Genomic DNA, 19,390 nt, shown 5'->3' with positions numbered 1-19,390 from the left:
TTAGTAAACTAACTAGGATTAGTTGGTTAGGGGGTGGGTTAGGTTAGGGTGACTAGGGGGTTAGGGGGTTAGACTAACTACTTTAGGGTTAGTGTAAGTTAATTAGGGTTAGATTAACTTAATTAGGGTTAGTTTAAGTAACCTAGGGTTAGTTTGACTAACCTAGGGTTAGAGAGGGGGAGGTGGTGGCCCGGCTGGCGGCAGCTGCTCCACGGCGCGGCGGCGGCGACTGCTCCACGGCGCGGCAGGCAGAGGCGTAGAGGAGGAAGAGAGGGACGGAGGGGGGAGGAAAGGAGGCGACAGCGGACTGGCAGGGAGAGGGAGAAGCGGGCTGGGGGAGGAGAGGGAGAAGCGGACGGGGGCGGGCTGTGGGAAGACGGGGGGAGGCAGGAGGACGGCGGGGGGGAGGGAGGAGACGGCGGGGGGGTAGGGGAAGGAGGAAGCGGCGCTGGGGGAGGAGGACGACGAGGAGGGAGGGTCCTGCTGGCGGGAGGAGGAAGGGAGGGAGGGAGCTGCTGGCGGGAGGAGGAGGGCGGCCACGCAGGGAGGTAGAAGGGGGGGAGGAGCGGTGGAGAGGGAGAGGTGGGAGATGGCGCGTGGGAGGGAGGAGGTGGAGAGGGAGAGGGCGCGCAGGAGGAGAGAGAGAAAGAAAGGGAGAGAGAAAGAGAGAGAGAAGGGCGGTTGGGGGGAAGGGGTGGGCAGGTGGGGGAAAGGATAGGGGGCAAAAGGGTAAGGGGTGGGTAGGGACAAGGGTGCGTACCCCCGTCCCGCGCTCGGGCGCGGGGCGGGGTAAAAAAATTTGCCGTGACGGGATTGAAATGACGCGGGGAAGACGGAACGGGTTATACGGACACAACCGGGGCGCGTGGAGACTCGTAAAAGCGAAAAAGGGCGCGTTCACGCGTAAAACAGGCGCGAGAAAAAACGTAAAAATAAAGAAAAATTAATAACTCCCAATCCGGACATCAAAACGAAATAGCGTAAAAACAAAAAGTGGGCAGGACAACAGGGGGAGAACAAGAAAAATATATGACAGAGGCTCCGGGAGGGGTAAAGGCGGTCACGTGCAAAAAACACAAAAAACGAACCAAAAAACGCAATTAAAAATTAATAGCGAAAAATCTGTGCATCGGAATGAGGTGCAGAAAAAAGGAAAACTGTGCAGAAAGATGTGCCCGACAATCCTATCACATCAAAACATAATTCCGACTGAGATAAGACGTGTTCACATGGAAAAAACCCAAAAAACAAACCTGAAAATGGGATCGGAAATTAATATCGGACAACCCATTCACCGGAATGACATGCTGTAAGAAGGAAAAATGTCCGCAGGAAGGGGTGGCACAGGGTTATCATGTTAAACCGCAGTTCCGGTGGGAGTAGGAAGGGTTCACATGCGAAAAACGCCAAAAATACTCCCAAAAACTCATTTAAAATTTAATAAGTAAAAATCCGGAAGTTGAAAAAGGGTGGAGGAAAAAGGAAAAAGGGAGGGGAAGGCACAGGGGACACGGCTGTCAAATCAAATTGGAATTCCAATGCAAACAGGGCAGGTTCACATGGAAAAATAGCAAAAATACACACGAAAAAGTCGTGAAAACCCGGAAAATTAATAACGGACAAACCGTGTATCGAAATGATGCAGAATAAAAAGGAAAAATGTCAGGGGAAAAGCGCTAGTCAGGGCTATGACATCAGATCACGGTTCCGAAGCAAGAAAAGCGCGTTCACATGGAAAACCGTCTAAATTGCGTAAAATGCTTTAAAAATTAATAACTCAAAAACCGTGCACCGGAACAGGGGTAGGTAAAAAGGAAAAATGGTCAGTTCAATGGGAGGATCAGGGCTTTAAGGTTGGATTTGGATTTTGGTGAACGTAGGGTACATTCACATGGAAAAACCTCAAAATCAGAGAATGAAGGAAAATTACAAGGGAACAGCCCCAAGGGTGGGTGGAACATAAACGGGTGGGTGGGAAGGGGTCCCATTAGGGTAAAAGCAAGTCATGGCATTCATGCATGAGCAAGATAAGGCATATGCAGGGGATAGACAATATAGACGCGCAGGGACGCGTCCCCACACTTAAGACCTTAACGGATAGGGTTAACCGAACAACAGGGACCTAGGACCATGCCACAGACCATCCACTAACTTCCCCACACTTAAAACATGACCGGCACGAAGAAACCAAAGTGTAGGGTTAGAAAAACTCGGCCCGTTTCGTCAAGAATCAAGGTTGAGTATCGATGGCACGTCCAGTGTGGTTGTCGGCGCTGGAGGGACCAAGGCATCTTTACAGCGTACGTTTGTCATGGCAGGGACCACGCGGCAGTACCCAGGGAGGTAGCTGATGGAAGGAATCGCAGGAAATTCGTCGATGATGAGGGATACTACACTCAACTCACAATTACTCAATTGGAATGAAAGAACAGTCACTCGCCCCATGACTAATATCACTCGCGGAAGAATGATTAAAACCCATATCTCATACCCGGTTGAGGAATCAACAAGGGGGAAATGGTGCAAAGGGAGTATGCCAGGGTGCACAGTTGATGGTGCATTAGTGCGTCTAACCCGTCTGGCATAAGTGCAAGGAGGAAGGCAAGGGAGCCTTATAGTGCAGTGTACAGAACAGGGTGAAGTGTCTTGTGAGGACGGCAGAGACCCATCCCGTGGGTGCATAGGGAAAGTGGAACATACCTGACTCCAAGTGTCGTAACGTCCCTCAATCTCACCTCTTGGTAATTGATTGAAGAAACTCCAGTCACACTCAACCCACCCTCTGTCTCACTCTCTGTTGATAGATACAGAAGGGCAGCCTTTTCCTAAAACCCATTGATGTAATCCTCACGGTCGCTTGTGCAAAGGTTGTATGCCTTGTGCACATTTGATGGTGCAACTGTGCATCCCACCCTGTGCCGGCATACGGTGCGAGAAGGAAGGCCAGGGAGCCTTATGGTATAGTGCACAGAAACAAATTGTGCTTTGTGCTTTGAGAGGCCCATCTCGTGCGTGCAACACTTCATTCACACTACTCACCTCTCATTTGATTTGAAGGGAAAAGACTGGCCTCTCGCCCCACCCTCTGTCTCACTCGTTGTTGATAGATACAGAGGGCAACCATACTCACTTCCCCATCCGGTTAGGATGAAAGCTCACATCACTCGATCGTTTGTCGATGAAGATCGCGTCATCAGTTGTTGAAGAGGCGTACCCCGGGGAGGTAGCCACCAAATCGAACGTTGTATTGGACAGGAACATGTTGTCTGCTAGAGGACAGTTAATCACTTTGCAAAGAGACCCAGGACATAGCGTACCAAGGGAGGCAGCTTCGGAATTGAATCCTAGGGATATCAATTAATGAATCCACTTTCTGGACTGCTGGGTGTTACCACCTTTTCCACAGCTAGCTTCTCGCCCAAGGGCGTTTATCACCTTTTCTTGAAATGAGGCCTGCTATGACAGGGAATTGCTTCCTTTTCTCTCATGACAAATTTGTTTTGTTTTTTTTTTTCTTTGTTTTTTTTTTCTTTTTCTTATTTTCCCCTATTCCCGAGGGTGTTTCCACCTTTTCTCGAAGAATAGGTCGGCATGACAGGGACCTAAGTCCTTTTCTCCCATGACCGATATGTTTTTTTCTTTTTCTTTTTTTTTTCTGCAAATTGAGCAAGGGAATGGTAGAAAAACCATGTGTTAAGACCAACCTCGCCACTGTCGCTGGTGGAAAATAGAGGATAAGAGATCAAGGCTGAAAAGGGGTTTTGAGGGGACAGAGGGTTGCGTCCACTTCATCAGGAGTGATTGAAGAACGGCTATCAGAAGTAACATCATAAGAAGTACAGTGCCGCGCCAACGAGGGAAAAGATCAAGTGTCCGTAATTGTCAAGATCCCCGAGGGAAGTACTTCTTCAGGCGATATCCATTGATCAGAAAGGGATCGTCAGAGGCATCAATGGTCTGTACTTAGACAGAGCCATTAGGGTTGACTGCAAGTACTTTATAGGGGCCCATCCACCGCTGTTGGAGCTTGCCAGGAAACTTGCCAAAGCGTGAATCATAGGCTAGGACCAAATCACCTTCTTTGAACTCCTTGTGCTTGATGAAGCTGTCATGGTAAGCCTTGCGTCGAGCTTGCGTGGCTTCCATGCACTGTAGAGCCATCCTACGAATTTCGTCCAGACATTCCAAGTGCAGGAGACGGCGTTGCAGTGAATTATCGTCCCCCAAACGCTCTTTGATAGCCACTCTCAAAGAGGGTAATTCCAGTTCAACAGGAAAAACAGCTTCTGTACCATACACTAGCTGGAAGGGTGTCTGTCCCGTTGCTGCTTTATGGGAGGTTCTGTACGCCCAGAGGGCCTCTGTAAGTCGATCATCCCAATCACGACGATGTGCAGCAATTGTTCTTGTCAGGATCGAGCAGAGGATGCGATTGGTGACTTTGACTTGGCCGTTGGCTCTGGGGTAATAAGGAGTGGACTTGCGATGGCGGATCTTATACAACTCTGTCAACTCTTCCATGACTTTGTTGAGGAAATGAGTGCCTCTTTCACTTACCAGCTCTAAGGGACTACCAAAACGGGTGATGATATTCTCGTACATGAACAGGGCCACGCTGTTACCATCATCCCGCTTTAGGGCTTTAGCTTCACACCACTTTGTAACATAATCCGTACATACGAGGATGTATCTGTTCTGTTTCCTTCTGGTGGGAGGGTCGATCGGACCTACGAAGTCAATGCCCCACTTCTCAAACGGCTTCAACAGAAGGATAGGTTGCAATGGCATGGCACTTGTCTTCGTGGGTTTCCCCATTCTTTGACAAGCATCACATCTTTTACAGTAATCATAGGCATCCTTGTGAATGGTAGGCCACCAATATCCTGCTAGCAGAGCCTTCCTAGCTGTAGCTTCTCTTGCAAAGTGACCTCCACATGGCTCGTCATGGCAAGCCTTCAGAACAATCCCAATCTCTTCTCCTGCAACACATCTTCTGAGCATTTCATCTTTGCCTTTCTTGTACAGTGCACCGCCTAGCAGGGTGTAGGGGGCTGATTCTAGCATGAGCTTCTTCCTTTCCCGACTAGAAATACCAGGAGGGTACTGTTGGGTTGCCAGCAGATTGGCAATGTCTACATACCAGGGAGTTACAGTCTCTACCAAGAATAAGGAAGCATCAGGGAGGTCTGGATCATCCTGCTCCTCGTCTGCAGTTTGTGGGATACGCGACAGATGATCAGCCAGAACGTGGGAACGACCAAGCTTAGTAATCACCTCAAAGTCAAACTCCTGGAATAAAAGGAGCCATCTCATCATTCGTCCTTTCACATCTGCTTTGTTCATCAAGAAGGACAGGGCCTCATGATCCACATAAAATTTAAAGTGGGTAGATAGGAGGTAATGGCGAAACTTCTCCAGGGCAAACACCATTGCCAAGCACTCCAGCTCTGTCACTGTATAGTTCCGTTCCCTATCAGTGACTTTTCGGCTTGCATAATAGATCAGTTGATCCAACTTCGAGGAGCCCTTCTGGCAGAGGACAGCACCTAAACCTTCAATTGATGCATCAGTGTGTACATGGAACTCTTTCGTCCAATCAGGAGGTTGCAGAATGGGTGCCTCTATCAGACACTGCTTCAGAGTGTGGAAGGCTTTGTCACATTCTTCTGTTCAAGTAAACTCTGCATCTTTCCTCAGGAGCTTGTGCAAGGAAGTTGCCTTTGTTGCAAAATGGGCTATGAACCTCCTGTAGTAACCCACATGGCCTAGGAATCCCCTCAACTGTTTGAGGTTGGCGGGTGCTGTCAGAGCTGCGATCTTTTCGATATTTGCAGGGTCTGTTAATATCCCTTGTGCAGAGACAATGTGGCCCAACAGGACTCCAGAAGAAACCCCAAAGATGCATTTGTCAGGGTTGAGGGAAATCCCATACTCCCGGCATCGGTCAAAGCATTGTTCCAGATGTTCCCAGTGGTCACGGATCAAGCTATAGACACAAAAGTCATCCAAATATACCTCAATAAAGTCGTGCAGATGATTTTGAAATGTGGCCATCATGACTCGTTGGAAAGTAGCAGGGGCATTGCAGAGCCCAAATGGCATCACTCGGTAAGCATAGGTTCCCCATTCTGTGGTGAAGGTTGTTTTGGATTGGTCTTCTTCCGCAATCTGCACTTGGTTGTATCCACTGAATCCATCCAGAAGGGAATAAAGCTCATGTCCTGCCACTGTGTCCAACAGTTGGTCTGTGAAAGGGATAGGAAAATTATCCTTCTTCGTCTTGGAATTAAGCTTTCGGAAATCCACACATATTCGCAATTTGCCATTCTTCTTGGGTACAACCACGATGGGTGAAACCCATTCACTATTTGCCACTGGATAGATGAACTCGGCTTCTAGAAGCTTCAGCAGCTCTGCTTTCACCAATGTGGAATAATTCGGGTTCATTCGCCTCTGTCGTTGCCGTACTGGCTTGGCATCAGGCTCCAAGTCAATATGATGTTGACATATTGTGGGATCAATCCCCTTTAGGTCTTTGTAGGACCATGCAAATACGTCCAAATTTTCTTTCAACAAGTTGTACAAGGTTGACAACTCCTCTTCTGGGAGACTGCTACCCACCTTCAAGTGGCGTTCAGTGCCTTCTGAATCCACAAAGGTTAACTGCCTTTCACCTTCTACTTCACGGATGAAGGTCCCGTGGACTGCTTCTGGGTAGAGATCCGACTCCTTCAAGGGAGTGGTGTCCTCGTCTGATGTCCCACTAGAACTCACTTCTTCTTTTGGTGGAGACTTAGGTTGCTCTTTAAGACGTTGGAATGGGATTAGAGCTGTTTCGGGTTTGGTTTAAAAACTAATTACCTCTTGGCTTGAAGACTCCTCTTCTGGAAATGACACATCCAAGAACGTCACATAACAGGGACCTTCTGATGCCTGTTGGGTTTGTGGGACTGGTGTTTGTTGGCACGGTGCATCATCATCATCTTTCTTTGGCAAGGATAGGTTAGGACGGCAGGAGCCACTCTCAAAAGTCGGCTTGTTCTTCTTAATCCATTTCTTATAAAGGTTTTGCATATGAGAAGATCCATTTACCAGACCGAATGGTACCATCGTCATTCTGTCCCATAGCATGAGCTCATCGGCTTCTGATGCTTCTAGAACTTCTTTCTCAAATGTATCCTCTTCAAGTGGGATAGATTCTTCTGGCTCACTTTCATCACCTTCTTCGTCCATATCATATTCATCCTCTTCTGTCTCTGTCTCTGCTTCTGCCTCTGCTTCTGCTTCTGCTTCTGCCTCTGTAGGAGCTCTGTAACAGAAGAACAGATTCTCTGTTTCCTCTCCTGCCTCTGTCTCTGTTGTGGCCATGTAACAGGGAGAGCAGTACATCCATGCTTCTATCTCACTATCAGAAGTGATTTCAGAAGTCATTCCCGGTTCAGGCAGGAAGTATTCACCCATTGATAATGGCTTTGCCTCTTTTGGAAGTCGGCTTCCAGTATCCACTGTTAAGGAATGTGCCACTGTTTTCTTGGGAAGTATCTGTTTGACAGCATCTTCGTCTGCTGATGTTCCATCCGTAACCTCATTAGGGGAGTCAGAAGATAATTCCAAGGAGGTGGATCCATGTCCTTTTTGAGAACCATACAGTTTCAGCACCACTTTGTTGGGTCCTCTACCCAAGGTCAAGGTTCCTTTGAACCAATCCATCCTTGCTCTGGCTTCAAAAAGCCATGGTCTACCCAGTAACAGAGGATAGGATGTACCATAAGAGTTTGGCTTCACCACCAGATAGGTTAGCCAATAATCTTTTCCAGCCACTGTAGTCTTCACATATGGAAGAATGCCCAAAGGCTTGATTCTACTATGATCCGCCAGTCTGATGAGCCATTGGGTTGGTTGCACACCTTGTAGGCCTAGATCCTTCATTGTCACATCCGTCATAATATTCACTGATGAACCACCATCAATCAGTGCATTTGCAATGAAGCAGCTTTCTATCCACACGCTAGTCTCTGGAGTACCCGGATCTAGAAAAGCATTAGCCACATCCACTTCTTTTACAGGCTCTGGAGCCTTGTTGGACTTTGTCACTGTTGAGGGAGCAATCCTTAAACCACGTCTTTTTGTCAGTATACTTTTGAACCTTTTCCGGCAACTGGGAGACAACATCAATAATTGACGGAATGTGAGGTTTGGTCTAAAGGTATCTAGATCTCTGACCAGATCGTATTCCTTAATAGGATCCACTGGCTTCTCTAACCGATTAGGGAATGGGGCAACACCCATTTTCATTTTCCCTTTTTCTTCCAACAGAGGAATTACAGGAACTTCTTCTGCCACTTGTGGCACTTCTTCCTCTTCTGTATCCTGGACCTCTGGTCCTGTCTCTGTAACTCTCTGTGGCACTGTAGGGCTCTATACGGCACTGTTAGGCTCTGTTCTGTTCTGTTCTTCTGGTGGAAGATTGAACTTCACTGTTCTGGCAGGAGGGTTATTTTCTTTCTGGACAAGTGGTTCCTTCTGCTTTGCACGCGTGATGGCAGCAACTTCCAATTCCACTAAATTGGAGGTAGGCTCTTGGGCCTTAGTTGGACTATCAGTAGCATTGTTTTTCACTGGGGCTGGGCTTGGACAGTCTTTTGCAGTGTGGCCTTCTCCCTTGCATCGACTGCATAAGGGCTTGTAATCCACTGACCTTCGAGGATTTGGACAATTTGGTGATATGTGTCCCTTTTCTCCTCATCTGTAACACTCCACTTCTGATCCCTGACCACCGCCAGACTGTCTTCCTCTGTAACTTTGAGAGGGAAATCTTCTGGGTCCGAAATTAGGACCAAACTCTCTAGGCTTGGGTCCAATATCTTGTGTTGTCATTTTGGATTCCAGCAAGTTGAATCTTGCGTCTTCTTCCTTCCTTCTCCTATCATGCATCTCCTTTAGAGAGAAAATGTCCTCTGTATGATTCTTCCGCAAACAGTAGGAACAGAAGGCTCCAAGGATGGTTGGTTTCCGTGTACATTCAGTGGCTAAATGGCCTGCTTGATGACACTTACCACACCAAGTATTTGACCGCATCACATCTCTTCCTGCTCCCGCAACATTGGATATGCTTGCGGTATTCACTTTCAACGTCTGTAGTTGTTCTATAATCACATCCATCAACTCCTTTTTAATGTTTGCAACTGAGTTGGATAAATAATCCTTCAAGCTTTCTCCTCCGGACGTACTGGCAGGAGGGTTTTGAGGAGTCTCTGTAATTACTGCATAAACGGGTTGGGCTGGTACAGAGGGGTCTCTATTCTGGTTCTGATTCAGAGCTCCTGTTTGAACTGTTGGCTGTTGGCTCCAGTTGGTAGGATTCCACTGTTGCTGCTAATTTGGCATTGAGGAAATTGGTTGGGACCATTGTTGTTGTGGTTGAACCATCATTTGAGGCAGGGATTGTGGCCACTGTGGATTTGGTGCACTGTACTGTGATACCGGGGGCATCTGTTGGTAGGGGTAGGGAACAATCCCTAGAACTGCATTTGGTGGATACATCATTCCTCGCATCAGAGGAGGTAGGACTCCTCTTCCTGTATTCATCGCTAATCTAGCTTCCACTTCATCGTACAGTCTTGCTCCTTCTGTTGCAGCTTGTAGTGTGGCTGGTCTTTGTAGCTCCACAAACTTACGGACTTCTGGTTGTAATCCTCTGAGAAACACTCCCTTCTGAATGCCATCATCTAGATTATGGTTAGTCCATCTCTTCAGGATGGATTCCATTCGTGAGACATAAGCTTCTACTCTTTCTCCAGATGACTGACTTAGGTTCATAAATTCCTCTCTCATCCGCTCTTCAAAACCTTCACGCCTGAATTTAGTGAGGAAGGCCAACTTCAGGTCGTCCCATGTGCCAAAAGTTACTGCTGCTTGTCTCTCATACCACTGAAACGCCGCGCCCTTGAAAGTGGCGGAAAATATTGCTAACCAATGCTCAGGGGTTCTGGCATTGTTAGCCACACACGCTACCATAAACTCTGCTACATGAAGATCGGGGTCTTCATTGTACTCTCCCTTAAAAACTGGCAATGGGACTACATTCGCTGGTCTGTCATCAATATTTCCAGGACGGATCTGGCTTGGAAGTGGACCTCCAGCAGGAGGAGGAAGGGCTTGATGTGCCATTGGGACTTCTGTAAAGAGTTCCGCAAGGGCGTCAAAGGCGGCTTCCGCTGCGAGCTCGCTCTCGGCTCTGATTCTTGCTTTCTCTCTTCTCACGTACCTCTGGACTCGTTCTAACGCTTGCCTTTTTATTGCGTCATTCATCAGGGGGTTGACTCCACTATGTTGTTAGTCCTCCACAGAGGGTTAACAGAAGGCTTCAGTCTCTGGAGGACTCTCTTGCCAACATTTCTTCTACTTCTTTCTTTTCAACGTCCCTAAATTCTGCTTTCATGCCACTGCACAAAGGAAGGTATTCGGTTCTGAAGGTGTCAAAATGCATACGTCTGAGCATTGTGGTGGTGCCATCATCATAGTAATGCCAGCTTCTGATGGTTTCAATAGTGTATGTTGTGAAAAACACTCTGTCTACCAACTTCCAATGGGTTGCTAATTGAACAAACAGAAGATTATCAGTACACCAAGCATCCCATGTATCTTGCTGTTGAGCATCCACAAACAAATTCCAACTCTTTTCCTTCTTATCTTTGTGAACCTCTACAGACCAAAACTCCTGAAGCTTCTTCACAATCTCCCACTTGATGTTGTCTGGAAACTTCACAACGAATGCCAAATCTTCCATGGATGTTCATTCTCTCTGTTTCTGCTCTTCAGTTTGTTCCCAAACAGTTTGCCACCAAGATGCAAGTTTCTGCTGCTTCAATAGGAAGAGGAAACTGTCCACCACATAGAGCATGCATCATGATGGTGATATGTTTCCGCCATTGTGGAATGAACTTCTTGTGGAAAGTGGCTTTGATTATGAGGAATTCCAACTCTTCAGTGGAAGAAGGAACTTTACAAACATCCATTGAACTCTTCTATTCTTGACAATGCCATTTCCTTCATTTTCAGCCTCTTTTGGTGCTTGTTGATGGCAAGTTTCCCCGGGTGCGCACCAAAAACATGGAGCCCCGAGAGGAACACCAAGGAAAAGGGAATTCTCTTGCAAGAAAATCTATCTTGTAACATCAACAAGCTTGTTTATCATGTTTCATATGATCACAATGAAGAAAAGAACACCAGGCACAACAAATCTTCATGCAGCATCATGTAGATCTCCCATGGATTTTAATAGAATCAACCATATTCTTCAACATCTTCACAAAATCCATCAATAGAACAAAGCAAGCAAAGAAATACACCATCTTTGAATGGAAATACATCACATAGTATTCATCTTCAATATCTTCATAGTCTTCTCTCTCAATCTCTCATATACAATCACTCTGTTTTTGTAGAATTGGCTATCTCTGACTCTCTCTCTCTCTCTCCATCAATAATACATCATGTCCTCAATACAATCTCTCAAAATTACTCTCAATAATCACTCTTAGGTCGTGGATACCCCTCCCAAGAGGTATGTCTGATATGAAGAGTCACCAGAGCCACTACAGTGTCTCTTCACAGCTCACTACTGTCACTTCACTCTAGTCTTCACTTGAGTCTTCAACAGCTACTTCTTCCACTTCTTTCAGCTCTTTTGCACTTGTATTCACCTCTTTCCAAGGCTAGAAAACTTTCCCAAAGTCACACATACATTCCACAGAATACTTACAGAAGCATACAGAACAGTCTACAGAACAGTACCAGAACAGCTACAGTACAGAACAGAACAGAAACAGAACAGAAGCAGAAGCTCTACAGAAGACCTACAGAAGGTTACAGAAGGTTATCAAAACCTCATAACTCACTCTCAAACCATTTCAAACTCTCACAAACCATTTAATAAACTTTCACAAGATCTCAATCTTCATCAATCAATACTCCTTCCCTCCTTACAGAAGACAATTAGAACAAAACAGACCAAAACAGAACAAAACAAAAGGTATACAGAACCATTCAGAACCTATCAGAACATCACAGAACCACCAACAAACATCATGATCTTCCAAAACACAATCAATATCATCTAAAACACTCTCAAACCACTTCTAAATCAATCAATCATCTCATAAAATCAACCATTCAGCTCTCAAAAACAACAAAAATCAGCCAAAAAACAAGTCATTTCAACACTCAACATGTAGACTAATTAACAATGTATGAATATTTACATACAGTTCATCCTTCCTACTAGCATATCCCATTGTGTTTCGAAAGATGTGTGTGATATCATTTACAAGATGGGTGAGCTCGCGAGGTATGTATACATTATACTTATTTTTTAGTTTACATATTACGTACATCACGTAGTAAACCCACTTGAATTTATGGACAAAACTAATCATCGTTCTCAATTGCATGTTGGTAGATTTGTGAGTTTGAAGGAAATCGATCCAAAAACGTTGCAAGAGGCTCGAGTATTGTTCATTGAGGTGGTTTGTTTGGTGGAGGAAACTTTTCCTCGCTCCATTCTGACTACTCAAGTACACTTACTCGTACATCTGATTGATGAGATTACAATTTGTGGGGTAGTTCATGCAAGGTGGATGTTTTTTCTAGAGCACTTTATGAAAACCCTAAAATATTTTGTAAGGCAAAATGCATGGCCCGAGAGAAGCATGGCTGAGGGTTGGTTAGTGCAATCATCCCTTGTACACATTTCTAAATATCTTACTAAAGTGGATCCCTCTTTACCACGACTATGGAAAGATGATGAAGATTTGAGGATGACCTCTATAATAGCTACTAGCTAGCCTCGGGGGATTCACTAGGGTTTATCGTATGGTATCACGTGAGTGTAAGGAAGGGGGGTTATATAAGGGAACGAAGGTACATTTTATAAGGTAAGGTCCTATAAATAGGAGGTAGATAAGGAGTATTTTCATATATTTCTTGCACGCATGTGACGTCTCCTTATTACTACTGGTGAATCCTCCATGTAGCTAGCTTATATAACTAAGCTAGCCAAATCATCTAGCTTATCTTACATGATATTAATTAGGCTAGTTAGCTAAGTTTACTTGTGATGGTTGCTAGAAAAGTTCGATACTTAAATTAGCTGGAAAATCTAGCTATTCAAACTAGCCTATCTAGTTAATCTAGTTAAAGAAGGTAGGTAATTAGGTAGCTACTAGGTAGCTACTAGCTAGCTACTAGCCAATGCTATGCCAGTTAGTACTTGCTAGTATAAAGCCCAATCAAACTAAAACAAATTCAGTAAGTAATCAATCACAAAACCATCAAGTAAGGTGTACCTTACTCTTGATTTTTTTTAAAGTACTACTTGGATGAGTCATCAAAGTGCCAAAAAAATATTTCTTCGCTTCTTTCGATATGTGATTGTTGCAGCCTAGTGTAGTGCATTGGTCCCCCCTCCAACACAACATACCAAAACAATACATATCATAACGATTCCTACAAGGAAGCATAAATATTCCTACAATATCATCATTGGAAAACCCTTAATCACAAGTTGAGCATTTTATAGGCTCAAATATCAACATTGTCTTGCTAGCCAGTTTTGGTGCAAGAGGGGTAATTGGTGTGGAGAATGATCCATAATCACTTAGATGGTCAAGAAATGAGCTTGCCCTTTTAGCCTGACTAGCTCTTTCTTGTTGTTTTTGAACTCATCCTACATAAAAGCCACTACCATATCGGGATCCGATTTGTACCTTCTTGACATGGATGTGCATGCATTGACATATTAAAACTACGGGGTTGTATTTGGGCATTGGAAACATGTTGTCAAACCTTTTCATCTTCGACATCCTCTTCAAGCTCACCAAGTTTCTCCTTATGAGCTTCAATCTAGCACATGATTTTCAATCTCAATAACTAATATATAGTCATTTCTAAGGTCTCCTCAAATTTTGGCAGCTTTAATTTCCTCTAAGAAACACTCCTTGACATACTAATTGTGCTATACTTTTTCATAAACTTCTTTTGGCGCCATTTGCACTAGTTGCATCCTCACCATTATGTTTTTTAAAAAGGACTCTACATTCATTACCATAGAGTCAACATCATCTCCTCTGGCCACCCTAGAATAGAGCAACATTCAGATTCAACAACTTAAGGACTAGTTGGCTCGGTTCCATTCTACTTTGCAAAGTCTTACTGTACATCCATGTCACATGTAGCAAAGGTTCTTTCCTTTGTGTTATGTTGGTATTTGTTATTAGCATGCTCTAAGCTTGGCTCATCATGTGCAAGGCTTGCCAATAGCCATCTTCTCATTTTCTTTTCAAGTTCCCCTCATGTAGATGATATCTTCATGGCCTCCTTTGTTAATATCACCCGTGCAACTCATTTCTTGGAGGCATTTCATCACCCCAAAATTGGAATGCTAATTCTGTTGCAAAGGCAATGCTCAACTCACCATTTGTAGTTTTCTCCTCTTGATAAATTGCCATGTGCAAAGCCCTCACTTCATCCTTGAGCTCATCAAGAACAAGTCTTGCTATGATCGACCCTTTCCCAAAGTGAAGCTCCTTGAATATAGCAAGGCAAAGCTCTTTTGGAATATCTTTGTCTTAGACTCGTCTTAAATTTGCACACATTTACCCCAACCATTGTTAGACAATGTATAACATGGGATTCCTCCGTCATGGTGAAAAATATAGGATGCTTGTCGCTAGATGCCATTTCCTTACTCATTTGCAAACTAGCTCGGAAATACTATTGTGTGCGTGTGTGTGTGTACGTGTGTGTGTGTGTGTGTGTGTGTGGAAAAGTTCTCTTTCACCTTTTGCTTTTGAAGCCTACTTGGAAAGTGGTGGGAGAGAAGGAAAATCATCACGTCCACACACACAACATGACTCACCAACATGATAAGCATCTCATTACTACTTTGTGATGACAAGTTATTCCCACATTCAAAAAGACAATTCTGTTCACCTTTTCAAAACCAAAAATCCTTTCTATGAAGCTAAAGCAAGCTAGCTAGGAATTTACTTAGTAGCTCACATATTACTATGCTACAGCTCTCATATACATCCACATAGAAAAGTTGGTTCTATCTAGCAAGTTGTCCTCAACAATCAACATATGGAATAATCAATGCTGCCAGCCATGGCCATCGATTGTAGTTGATGCAAAAGTTGCATGTAGAGAGAAAAATATAGCCAAAATCAATCTATGCTAATAGCACATTACAAAGCAGATTCTACAAGCCATTATCTATAGAAATGATGGATATTAAAAATTCTACATGAAATGAATAAATAGCCTGTGTGATACTAGCAATAGTAGAACGAAGGGCTAAAATGATCCCAAATAAAAAAGATATGACAAAATAGCCTACACACTACTGGGAGTTTTATATTTGACTTGTAAATGTTCATCAAATCTCATCTTGATTGGAGTAAACCAAGTGGAGGACGTTAATGACTCTACCCAAGAGAGTGAGTATGCCCTAGAGTGAATAGACATATATATAAGGCCATGAATAAAAGACTTCCTAAGGAGCATAAAAAGTGCCTTGATGGTTGTGAGTATATTCACATACATCACTAATGAAATATGATAACATGGGTCAACAAGAAGAACATTAATGAAATGATTAAAAGGGACAAGTGCCCCTTATCTTAAATACAGCAAATGCTGAAACATGTAGTAGGTAAGACAACATGCAATTTTTTAGACAAGTCCTTAGGTTACAATCCAGTGCAAGTCCATCTAAAGGCCAAGAAGATTAAAAAGTGTGAATGTCTTGCAATAGGGAAACTTTGCCTTCTTTTCTAAGCTTTAATTGTTGCAATTGTCAACAATTTTTCAATTAATCCAAATTTAGAAACCATTGTGAAATCTCAATGCCATATGGATGTGGTGTTGCGTAGTAAAATGCAAGTTATATATGATAGATAAAGGTTTTAGTTTGCTCTTATAGTTCTTTCTAACTTTTCTTTTCAAAGTCTGGCTACTTTATAGGATAACCATTATAATAGAATTTTTTAAAAACTAGCACTTTTCATATGATTTTATAAGAACATTGTGCTTTTTAAAAAATAGCCCTTTTCATATGATTTTATGAGAACCTAAATTGTGACAACTATAGGAAAAATACAAAATTTTTGAGACAATATTCGAAAAGATCATTTCAAATGTTTCTCTTAAGATGGATTACTACCCAAAAGTTTTAAAATTGTGTTTGAAAGAGAATTCAAATGATTTAAAATGAGAACATATGATTAAGGCTTCCATGTATCTACACAACTTTGATATGGCAAATTACAGTCTAACCTGCAAACATGTGCATGAGAGTTCATAGGAAATTTTGCACAAAATTGATCATGAGGTATGGTGTATCCCAACCAGGTGCATGTCATTGTGCACCACATGTAGGTTTGTACATGTGTACATTACTTGGATAGTCACGTTAAACCATTGGAAATGTAAGTTCTCTTTACAAATGTAATATTCAAATTTAGTCTTAGCCTTATAATCATGTAGAGCCCTGATTGGAAATGGCTTACATTGGAAGCCAACATGTTTGCACTCTCTCTTTGATAATTGATTTTGGCTCTTACTCATGTGGACCCAAGGTAAAGAACTTTCTTACAGTGTTTTTACCAAATGGAATTAAGCCATTGCCATGATTCAATTGTTGATTAGTTGAATGATGACCATAGTGATGGGCGATGGTGTAGGCAGTTGTCCATTGAAGTGATATCTCTCAATGAATTATAATTCGATATGCGACATCATAATGAACAAAACAAACCAATTACTGGGCACTTGGGTAGATGCGAATGGATGTTAAAGCTACACCCCAACAATTGTCTAAGGGTTGATGAACTTCAATTTCCTCGGAGTGGACATGAGAAATCTAGTCATCACTTGTCTTGCACTATTCTCCAGTGAAGTGATGTCTCGCGATGAATTGAGATTGGATTGGATATGAGACATCATAATGAACCAATCAAACCAATTACTGGGCTCTTGGGTGGAGGTGAATGGATGTTAAAGCTAGAGCAGCAATTAAGATTGGATTGGATATGAGACATCATAATGAACCAATCAAACCAATTACTGGGCCCTTGGGTAGAGGTGAATGGATGTTAAAGCTGGAGCAGCAATTGTGGATAGCGTGGACCTCCTCAAAAGGATTGATGAACTCCTTGGAGTCATGAGAAATGGCAGTGGTCACTCGTCCTGATGAGCAAGTTGTGGTGGCCAGTAGGAAGTTGACGATCAATGGAGGAGATGAGGTGGTGGAAAGAAGGGGGGTCGATGAGAAGTCGGAGGGGACCCGAGTAATCAGAGTAGCCAAACTGTTGGGCGGAGGCTCGTAGGAGGGAAGAGAGAAGGGGGTGCTGCAGGTGGGCAATGGAGATAAAGCGCTTTGTCGCGTAGCAATCCTTATAAGGACAATTATCTGCCTCTGCGCCTGATGACAATGGTAATGAATATGGTGATGATGATGAGTAAAGTAGCAACACAGGGATGCCGCCACGGTGTCGATGTTTTCTAAACGATTGGCGCATGCGATCGAATATGAGCCTGGCTTTTATGATTATTGCTGCTGCAAGAGCCGATCAAGAGATGTGGAATTAGAAGGATCAAGGACTAGAAGAGGATCAGGGAGGCGTGTTGTTGATACGCGGGTATCTTCGATGTGGGACTACTGTCACATGAGCTCAAATTTATATGTAGCAACTGGGATGCACATACGTCATGTGTGAATTCATACGTGATATCTCCCTCCTTCGCAGTTTTCTCTTGACTCGCAGCACTGCCTGTTCGCTGAATGCATGATACTTCCCGAACCGATTCAAGATGATGATAATAATAATAATATCAAGACTGCGCAGATGTGAAAATTCTTCTCGGGACGACCTCGTGGGTTAAATGTTGCCGAAGTGGCGTTATTTTTTGACACCGGCAAGTTGCAACTCAAGTTTTATCATCCTTATTCGTAATTCGTGCGGCAATTATAACTTTATAAGTAGAAAATCCTGACTCGTGAATCTCTCTGGAGTCCCTCACACACGTTTCACAGACTCACGGGTAAGCAGAGAAAAGGTCTCCTTCTTCATCAGAGTGAGCACACGTCTACATATACGCACTACAGGTGTACCTCCCGTGCAGGTATTTGCAACTACAGGTGGCACTGCCACTGGCTTCCTCCTCTCTCTCTTTGTTGCCCATCCTACTACCGTCTACGCCTGGCCCAGCTTCCTAGGCAACTTCAGGTAAATATAGCAACATTCAGCTGCAGCATTCCCATCGAACCCCATCTTCATTCTCTGTTACCATCTATAGATGTTGATAGCAGTGCTCGGATTCTCTCGCCCGAGCGCCTCTAGGCAGATTCAGCTTGCAGTACATGGATGCTGCTTACCTCCGATTCAAGAATTACGGCCAGCGGCTATGCACTGGCCGCATACTCATGCTTCCATGCTAGACACCATCTTCCCTTCACCGTTCCTGCTTTCTTTGTACATCTCATCCTGAACGGCTTGGCTCCTTAGTCCCAGATTGCATATGGTACTTGAGTCTAGTTCTTCCTTGTTTCACCAACACTCCTATCATATATGGCATTGCTAATAAAAGCCATTGTATACGTCACATAAGACATCAATTTTTAGTACTCTTGAATTGGAGTAAACAGGCAATCCTCTTGTTCAGCTTAAAATAATGCGGTTAATAATATTATGAAGAAAACGAAATATTTACAAGAACTAGTGCCAACTTCAAGCTTATATAGTCGTATGCCTTATAGAGACCCTTGACAAAAACTTGGAATGCATTGTCTACCATTTTGAAACCTTTCACAACAGTGAAAATCTCACTCCTAGTCATATCCCATCTATCCTTTGGGGAGACCTTATCATTCCTTAGCCTCCATATTTCTTGCATAGTGACAGCTCTTAGAACATTCTAGAGTTTCATTGACTACTCATCCAATGTGCTTTACTGTCCAAAGAGAATTAGTTTGCTATTGATTGACTGACTACTCATCCATTGTGTTTTAGTGTCCAAAGAGAATTAGTTTGCTATTGATTGATCATTGACTACTCATCCAATGTGCTTTAGTATCCAAAGAGAATTAGTTTGCTATTGTTTTTATCAACAAAACCAACTTTGCGAACCCATGGTTAGATATGCTTCCATAAGCTTCAACCTCTTTGAAAGTCCCACATGAGGTGCTTGATAAATTCTTTCTCATACCTCCAATTAGGACAAGTGGTGAAATTCGCATGAGCTTTTTCCATCTTCTTCTGGTTGGAAGCTTCTTCATGACCACCTTCCATAACATGAAGTTTAGTTTCTTGGAGGGGATGGCTTGCTAAGC

Source organism: Lygodium microphyllum, chromosome 19 (genome assembly GCF_053477565.2).
Source record: "Lygodium microphyllum isolate KBCC chromosome 19, Lygodium_microphyllum_v1.1.10, whole genome shotgun sequence".
In the NCBI taxonomy this organism is placed as follows: Eukaryota; Viridiplantae; Streptophyta; class Polypodiopsida; order Schizaeales; family Lygodiaceae; genus Lygodium; species Lygodium microphyllum.
This window is presented reverse-complemented; position numbering follows the sequence as displayed.